The sequence below is a fragment of the Elephantulus edwardii genome, unplaced genomic scaffold, assembly GCF_000299155.1.
Source record: "Elephantulus edwardii isolate Elephantulus edwardi_28Jun2011 unplaced genomic scaffold, EleEdw1.0 scaffold00098, whole genome shotgun sequence".
Classification (NCBI taxonomy): Eukaryota; Metazoa; Chordata; class Mammalia; order Macroscelidea; family Macroscelididae; genus Elephantulus; species Elephantulus edwardii.
The window spans coordinates 2,315,574-2,325,359 of NW_006399848.1; the positions used below are offsets into that span (position 1 = coordinate 2,315,574).

Here is a 9,786-nt window from a genome sequence, read left to right on the forward strand (position 1 = left end):
TGTTGAACATGAAGCAGCCAGAGAGTCTGTGACCCATGCTCAAATGAGAAACTCACAAATGGAAAAAGACTATCTATCTATCTATCTATCTATCTATCTATCTATCTATCTATCTATCTATCTACCTATCTATCTATCATCTTAATCACCATTGGATTATGCTCACCATTACCCTGTCTTCTCTGGTCCCTGCTGGATCTTTCTCATCTCCTTCGCCCATTCCCTCCACCCACCAAATTTTGCAGCCTTGTGATTTCATTCCTGCCCATCCACTTTTCTGCTCCCAACTCTTACCCCCTTGTATCCACATACATGTTTGTTACAATAAATTTAAAAAAAAAGTGAACTGGGTAAAGGCGATGGAGAAAAATGTGCAACAAACAATGAATTAAAATTCAACTTTTCTATAAGCTTTCGATAATATCACCATTGAAATAAAAAATGTTTTTTAAAAAACATCACTAATTTTACTGATTTACTAGATTCAAACTCCAATTCAATGGCTCCCACACCACACAGAAAAGCAGAGGAAAGTTGAAACGTTATTCTCCAGGTTCCTAGTAGAATAGAGTCTACTGAACTGTTGAAATATGTTTTGAGGCACCTCAGCCTTGAGCTTGGCAGCTACGGGCCAATGTTTCAACATTTTCAGTCATTGTTTTGGTCATTCAGTTCTTGCTTTGAATCTCATGCGTTTTCGTTTAGCAGTGCAAATGCCTGTGTGCTCTGGGGTCAGGGCTCCTCGTGGAATTTTGTAAGGTGCCTCTGCCTTTTTTTTAAAAAAAATATTTTTGTGTACTATCTAATCAGATCTGACTGGCACAGGAAGAGATTGCTTCTCTTTCTCCAGTGGAGCATCTGGTATATTTAAATTGTATGTCTTTGGGATTGCAGTGCAGTTTCTTGCCACTAGGGCTCCAGAGCTCCCTTCGCCTCTGCCTTTTTTAAAAAAAATTAATTTTAATGAAAGTTTGCAGAGACTTAGGGTTTCCAGTAATTCATTGTTGCACTTATCTCCCTCCCCGCCTCCCGCCCAATTTACTCTTCTCTTTGAAAAGAAAAAGAAAACCTCTTTCATTGTTTAAGACTACCTCCTTCCAACCACCTTGGACTTCATGGCTCAGGCTTGTCAGTGAACCCTTTCTTGTCACTAGCATGACTGTATATTTGACACCACTGTATATTACAGACCTCCTCGTGTTTTCTCTGCTATGCCTTTGAGTGATGCAAAGTCATAAATTGTCATCTGTTTATACAAGTGATGATTAACTACCACCTTAAAGGTTGGAGATTCGATGTACCCAGAGGGACTCTAGACAAAAACGAAGATGATTTAATCTTGAAAATTCAATTCCTGAAAAAAAAAAAACCCCAAAACCAAACAAACCCAAATAACAAACCGTGAACAACCTTGTTTTTCTCTGTTTTCCTGTGGCTCTTGGTATCATCGCAAGACAACAATATTTGGAGGGCAACAGGAATTATGGCCTCCCATGCAACCCATTAGGATTGTGAGACTGTAAATTACAGGAGAGGAAATTGGTCCTTTTACTGCCCTGGAGCTGCTCATGGATTCGATCCCCAGACAGGTGTGGTTCTGAGTTAGCAGCCTAACTTCCCAGAGAATGGGCCACTGGACTTCGCTGTACTACTTATGAGACAAATTTATTGATGCTCTAACAGTAATGAAATACTCAGTATTCTTTGCCAGCACTGTAGTTCAAAGCCATCAACTCTTTAATCTTTCTTATTCATTGTTCAGCTTTTGCATACATATGAAGAAATTGAAAATACCATGCCTTGGATCAAGCACACTTTAATCCTCAAAGTGGTAGCTTTGTCCTTTAACACTTTAAAGAAATCCTTCATAAAAAATTTGGCTAATGTAGTACATTGTTTCATTTCTTAACTACTGCTTTAATGAGCTGTGACTGTGGAATCAAGTAAAATGAAGTCCTTGGTAACTTAAGTGTTTTCTTTGTTTACCATAATGTTGTCTTTTAGTCTAGTCATGAGGATTTTAATTTTCTTTATGTTGTAATGTACTGGAAAACTACTGAAATCTGAAAAATTAAACTTTTCCTTGTCACTATTAGATTGTGGGGTTTGAATCTTTCATGTTCATGAGAAAAGAAGTTATATAATATTGTTTATATTTTATATGGATGAATATTGGGTCTTTCATAGGGAAAATGACTTGTGTGATATGTAGGAAAATGGCCAGTGAGGTTATCTCAATTTAAAATTAATTGCTGTTGAGTTGAAGCAACTCATAGCTCACCCTTCTGTACCTTTTCTGAGGTGATAAACCACTCAGGAGGGAGGAGAATGCTCATCTTTCATTCCTTTTGAACATGTCACCAGAGCTTACCTAAGGAAGCTATATTGTTGCTGTTGTGTTTCACTGAGTTAGAACTGACCCATAGCTAACCCTTTAGTGAGTTTTCATAGGCAATAAATTGCATACAAGAAAAATGTCCATCTCTCTCCTCTGGAGCAGTTGGTGGATTCGAGCTGCATCTCTTGGGTTGGCAGCACAGCTCCTTACCAGTTGACAACCAGATTCTACAAGACGGCTATTGTTGCTTTTGTGTGCCCTTGAGTCAGAACCAACCCATAGCTGACCCTCCAGTGGGTTTTCAGAGGCAGTAAATGGCACGAGAGGAGATTGCTCATCCTTCTCCTGCAAAGCAGCTGGTGGATTTGAACTACTACAGTAGGTTCAAAAATGGCAACTGAAAGATATTAAACACTTATTCCTGAAACACGTAAATACTACTTTACTTGGAAAAGGTGGGTTTTTAAAAATGCACTTATGTTAAGAATCTTGAGAAGAAGAAAATACCTGGTTTGTCAAGGTAGATCCTAAATACCATTACAATTTGCATAAGGAAATGAAAGAGAGGCAAAGAGGTATGATATAGATGCATGGAAGAGAAGGTGATACAGAGTCCAGAGCAGGGAAAGATGTGGCCACAAAGGAATGCCAAGAGCTCTTAGATGCTGAAAGAGACAAGATTCTTACCTAGAGCTTTCGGAGGGAGGAATGATCTGCCAGTGTTTTGGTGTGGTCGGAGGGAGGAATGATCTGCCAGTGTTTTGGTGTGGGATTTTTCATCTTGAGAACTTTGACAGAATGAATTCTTATTGTTTTAGGCCACCTAATAGGAAAGTGTCATAGGGAATTAATATAGATGTCCAGTGAATTGAAGATTCAGATTTTTTTTTTTTACCTGAATTAGCAAGCTTCTTTCTTTTGCCCTGTTTAAATCCTTGGGTACCTGGTGTAATAATTCCTTCATGTAAAAGTAACCTTCTTTCCTCCCATGTAACCTCCATGAAATACCAAATGAAGGGACGGGGCCTTATGGTGGTTTTGTCAGTCAGACATGCCTTTCAAGGAAGCCAAGGATGTTTACTTGCCGCCCACCATGCTGGGGATCTTTGGTGACTTTAGTGGTATAGTGTGCTGCCAGCCCAACGGCAGGCGTTTTGAACCATCTATCCACAGAAGGTGGATGGTGAAGAGATTGAGATTGTTCACAGCTTTAGTTTGCTTGGCTCTACAGTCAAAACTCTTGGCACCAGTAGCCAGGAAATTAAAAAGGCGCATTACCATGGGAAAGTCTGCTGTTAGGGACCTCTCCAAAGTACTAAAGAGCAATGGTGTCTCTCTGGAGACTAAGGTGCGTCTGATACAGGCCATGGTCTTTGCTATCACTTGTTATGCATCAGAGAGTTGGTCAATGACTAAGGAGGATAGAAGGAGAATTGATGCCTTTGAGCTGTGGTGCTGGAGAAGAGTATTGAGGGTACCATGGACTGCTAGGAAAACAAACAGATTCATCCTGGAAAGGATTAAATTGGGTGGCTCCTTGGAAGCAAGGATTCTGGGGCTCCTTCTAACATACTTTGGACATGTTGTGAGGAGAGACCGGTCCTTGGAGAGGGACATCATGCTTGGGAGGGTGGAGGGACAGCGCAGGAGAGGAAGGCCCTCTATGAGGGGGATTGATTCAGTGACTGGGATAATGGGGATGGGCATGTTGGAGACAGTGCGATTGGCACAGGACAGAGTGGAGTTTAGGGCTGTTGTACATAGGGTTGCTCTGAATCACAAGTGACTTGACGGCACATAACAACAACAACAACAGCATCCACAGAAGAAAGGTAGACACCTCTCCTCATGCAATTTAGAGCCTCTGAAAACTCACTGGAGCATCAGCTCTGAGTTGGTTCCCACTTTATGGCACATAACAACAAAAACAAGAACGTGTTAGAACTTGGTGCAAATTATGCGCTACAACAAGCCTAGTCATAATTCAGCGCTCTTCTTTGAAATAGTGTTAGTTGTTGTGAGGTCCTGTCTAGTTAGCTGTAGCTCATAGCAACCCTGTGAACAACAGATTGGAACCTTGTCCTATTCTGTGCCATCCTCACAATCTCTAAGATGCTTGAGATCATTGTTACAGTCGCTGTGTAATCCACCTTGTTGAGGGTCTTTATCTTTCTCTGATCCTCCACCTTTCCCAACATAACTTTTTTTCCCCAAGGACTAGCTCCTCCTGTCAACATATCTGAAGTATGTGAGATGAATGTCCATCATCATTGCTTCTTGGGAAAATTCTGATTGTACTTCACTCAACAGATTTGTTTGTTCCTTTGGCTGTTGTGAGGATATTCTGTATTTTTCATTAACACCACAAGTCCAAGGTGTTGAGTCTTCTTCAGTCTTCCTTACTCACTAACTTTCAGGTGCATAGGAAGTAGTTTAAAATACTGTGGCTTGAATCAGTTAGTTGGTTGTTTTTTTTTTTGTTTTTTTTTGCTAGGGGAGGAAAATTAATTTATTGTTAAACTTCTCTATGTCAATGATTTATTCTGAAAGGAAATGGAATAACATTTTTTAAGGTTCTTTCCTTTTACATTCATCACCAATAAGACTAAGTTCATACACTCCTTTATAATCTTATTCTTTTTTTAAAAAAATTTTTCTGATTTATCTACAGTTTAAATACATTGTTTATCACAGAATATCCTTCCAATTTTCTTCACCCCACCCACCATCATATTGTACAACCCTATGATTAACACCCTCCCTCCCCATCCTCACCTATTTACACCATTCTCCCTGCCACCACCTTGGATCTTCATACTCACTCTACAGTAATGGTTTTATAGCTCAGCTGGCTTTTTGCAGTGTTGCTGTTGGTTTTTTTTAGTCACTTGTTGTTGTTATGTGCCATCGAGTCACTTGCAACTCATAGCGACCCTATGTACAAGAGCCCTACATACTGTTCTATCCTGTGCCAACCTAGCCATCTCAAGCACACTCATTCCCACCACCCCAATCACAGAATCGATCCATCTCATCAAGGGTCTTCCTCTCCTGTGCCGTCCCTCCACTCTGTCAAACACGATTTCCCTCTAGAAGGACCAGTCCCTCCTTGCAACATGCCCAAAGTGTGTCAGACGAAGCTTCAGAATCCTTGACTCCAAGGAACATTCCGGCTTCACCCTCTCCAGGATCTGTTTGTTCTCATAGCAGTCCATGGTATATTCAACACTCTTCTCCAGCACCTCAGCTCAAAGGCATCAATTCTCTTTCTATCATCCTTATTCACTGTCCAACTCTCAGATGCATAGCACGTAATTGCGAAGACTATAGCCTGGGTCAGGCACACCTTAGTCTCCAGCCTGATGTAGTTAAATCACTAGTAAACAATTTATAAAGAAAAGAGGTTTCTGAGCTTATTTAAACAAATCAGTGTTTGAGGATTCTCTCAAGCAGCTAATTTGGGAGAGAAACTGTTGTTATAAGGTGCCATCAAGTCAAGTATGGCTCATACTGACCCTGTGAAAGCAACATATCTGAATCCCATCCTATTCTGTGCCATGCTCATCATTTCTGGCATAGTTGAGCCCATTGCAGCAGTCAATGTGCCAAGCCATCTGGTAGAGGACCTCCCTCTTTTTCACTGACCCTAAATCTTTCAAAGAATGACATCCCTTTCTAATAAATAGCCTCTCCTAGCAAAATGCCTAAAGTATGTGAGATGAAGCTTTGTCATCCTAGCCTCCAAGGAGTGTTCTGGTTGTAACTTTCTCCAAATTGTATCTGTTTTCTTTTGGAAGTCCATGGGACACTGGGCAATCGTCTCCAACACTACAACTCAAAGGCATTGTGTTTTGTTGTTTTGGTTTTTTTTCCTGTCATCCATATTTATTGTCCATCTCTCAGAGGTACAGCAAGTGTTTTAAAAGATCATGACCTGAATCAGGTGCATCTTAATACCCAAATTAGCATTCTTGTTCCTCAGTAATTTGGAGAGGTACCTGACTGTAGACTTCCTCAATGCAATATGTCTCCTGATCTTCTGACTGCTGATGCCAAAGGTGTTGATTATGGATCCAAGTAAGACGAAGTCAATGACAATTTTAATCTTTTCTCCATCTATCAGGATGTTGCCTATTAGTCAAGTGATGAGAATTGTCATTTTCTTGATGTTGACATGCAATCTATATTGAAGGCTGTACTCTTTGATCTTCTTCAGCAAGTGTTTAATGTCTTCTTCATTTCCAGAAAGCAAAGTTGTGTCATCAATATAAAACAGGTTGCTAATAAGTCTTTCTCTGATCCTGATGCCATGTTCTTCTTCATAGACTCTAGCTTTTATAATTATCTGCTCAGAACATATTGAATAGGTATGAAGAAAGAATGTGTTGTGGGATGTTGGGGAGGAAGGAAGGGTCTCTGGCTAGGACAGATCACCTAAGATCTAGATAAGTGCAAGCCTCCCAACAGCCTTTAATACAGGGTAGAGAAAACTCCTCTGTGTTTGGCTGTACCAGCTCGAGAAAGCTTACCACCTGGGAAGATGGCTGCTGCATCTGTTGAGCTGAGAATGGTCTGCACGAGGCTGAGGTTCACCTGACCAATCTATATGTCCCACTTCTGAAAGCCCATCCTATCTGGTCTTCCTGTGTATATAAGTGCAGTGCAGTCCCAATAAAATTGAGCTGGATTGACCCTCTGATTCTCTCCCGGAGAGGTGTATCTCTGTCGTGTTTACTCCCAACACGGTGTCACTATAGGTTGCCAGCGAAAAGATGGAACTCTGTTATAGTAATTTCTTAATTTTAAATTATGCAATGTTCTCTTGCTCCACTCACACTTCACCCTCATGGTCTAGATACAGGTTTTGCATGAGCACAATTACTTGCTCTGGGATTCTTATTCTTCTCAATGTTAGTCCTAAATTGATATGATCCACACAGTCAAAGGCCTTTGCATAGTCAATGAAGCATTATTAGACATTCTTCTGGTCTTCTCTACTTTCAGTCAGGATCCATATAACATCACCAGTGATCTCCCTGGTGCCACTGCTAAACTCAGCTTGAACATCTGTTTGTCCTCTGTCAATGTACTGTTCTAGCCATTTTTTAATGATCTTCAGCAATATTTTGCTTGCATGTGGTATTTATTATATTATTCAATAATTTTTGTCTTCTGTTAAATTACACTTGGGAATAGAAATAAATGTGTACAAAAAATATTTAACTGACACTGAAATATTTCAGGAAGTACCATATGACCAAGAACTAACGAAGGAAGAAATTTAAGCTGTACTGAAGGAATTGATAAAAAAATAAGACCCCAGGAAATGATGGCATACCCATTGATATACTTCAACTAACAAATGCAGCCATGGATGTGCACATCAATTTATGCCAGAAAATTTAGAAGACAGCAACCTGGTTGACTGACTAGGAGAGAGAACATAGTAAAAATTCTTCTCTTTTGTGTAGGTACTGGTGAATTTGAACAACCAGAGAGATACTACCTTTGGGTTGGCAGTGCAACTTTGTACTGGCGAGCCCACCAGAGCTCCCTAAATATATCAAAGTAAAAAAGGAAGTCATTGCTGTTGAGTTTGAACTGGTCAGCAGATGGTCAGAGGTTGTTAAGTACACAGGAGCAGATGCCTCATCGTTTCCCTATAGAATGGCTGATGGTTGAGAATGTCCTGTAGGTGAGTACAGTAGCTGTCTATGGACTACACCAACAGAGTTACCCTAATTATACAGTTGTGGTGTGCCTGTTGAGTCAGAATTGACACACAGTTAACCCTCCAGTGGGTTTTTCTGAGGCAGTGGATGGGAGGAGCGATCATTCTTCCACAGAGCAGCTAGTGGATTTAAACTGTATGCCTTTGGGATCATAGCACAACTTCCTACCATTAGGCCAACTGTTGTTGTTATATGCTGTCAAGTCACCTGTCATTCCTAGTGACCATATGTACAGCAGCTCTGAAGCCTGCCCTGCCCTGAGCCAGTATCACTGATTCTGACACTCCAACCACCATTATCCCAATTACTGTATTAATCTCTCTCATCCAGGTCTTTTTCTCCTGTACTCTCCTCCACCCTTTAGAACAGTGCCTTTCTCCAAGGACCTCCTGGCCACGTGACCAAAGTATGTGAAACAGAACTTCAAAATAGAAACCTCCAAGGAGAAATTTGGTTTCACTCTCTCCAAGACATACCTATTTATTTTCTTGATGGTCAATGGTATGTTCGAGACTCTTCTGCAGCACCACAACTCAAAGGCATTGATTCATTTTCTGCCATCCTTAGTCATTGTCCAGCTTTCTGATGCATAACAAGTAATTGTGAATACCATGGCCTGGATCAGATGCACCTTAGTCTCTAGACTGACATCATTGCTTCCCTCTACTCTGGAAAGGTCCCTGCCAGTAGATTTTCCTAGTGCATTTTGTCTTTTGATTTCCTTCTGCTGGTGCCAATAGTGTTGATTGTGGAGCCAAACAAACTATAATTGTTAACAACCTAAGTCTTTTCATTTATAATGGTGCTGCCAATTGGCCCAGTGGTGAAAATCTTTGTTTTCTTGATGTCGAGCTTCAATCCATATTGAAGACTGAAATCCTTGACCTTCTGCAGCAAGTACTTTAGGTCCTCCTCAGTTTCAGCACACAAGGTTGTGTCATCAGCATAATATAGGTTGTTGGAAAGACTTCCTCCAATCCTGATACCAACATTCTTCCTTGTTAGATCACTAGAGCTTGTTAAATATATAGTAGGTATAAATATTCTGCTCTTTTAGACACTATATTACATATACACATGCATATACATATATTGCACATATTACATTAGACCTATATACCAGACACACGCTACATACACACAAACATCACAGGCATATACATACATACTGCATATATTATGGACACCTCACCATATCACACATATATTTTTTATCCCCTACCAGTATATGTAAAAATCTGTGATGTTATTAGTAATAGTGTACCAACGATAAATATCTATTATAACAAAAATTATTTTCAATAGATGAATGCCTAATTTGAAAGCATGTCCATATAATGGGATACTACCTATTAGTGAAAAAGGTTGAAAAGGTATGCAGATAGGATTCATCCCTGGTGTACGCCCTTCCCAATTTTGAATGATGCAGTGTTCCCTTGCTCTATTCTGATGACTGCCTCCCGGTTCAAGTATAGGTTTCACATTAGCAAGACCAAGACCAAGTGTTCTGGGATTCCCATTCTTCTATGAGGAGAAATGTGGGGTCAAGATTGGTGGAAGATCTATCAACAATCTGCGTTATGCAGATGACACAACCATGCTTGCTGAAACTGAGGAGGACCTGAAGCACCTGCTGCAGAGGGTCAAGGACTGCAGCATACAATATGGATTGAGGCTCAATGTCAAGAAGACAAACATTCTCACCACTGGGCCAAT

At 40.4% G+C, this 9,786-nt stretch overlaps 1 pseudogene; it reads right to left on the reverse strand.

The window, feature by feature from the left end:
• Positions 1 to 1,183: 1,183 nt before the first annotated feature.
• LOC102859042 overlaps positions 1,184 to 9,786 on the reverse strand; it is a 14,808-nt pseudogene continuing 6,205 nt past the window's right edge.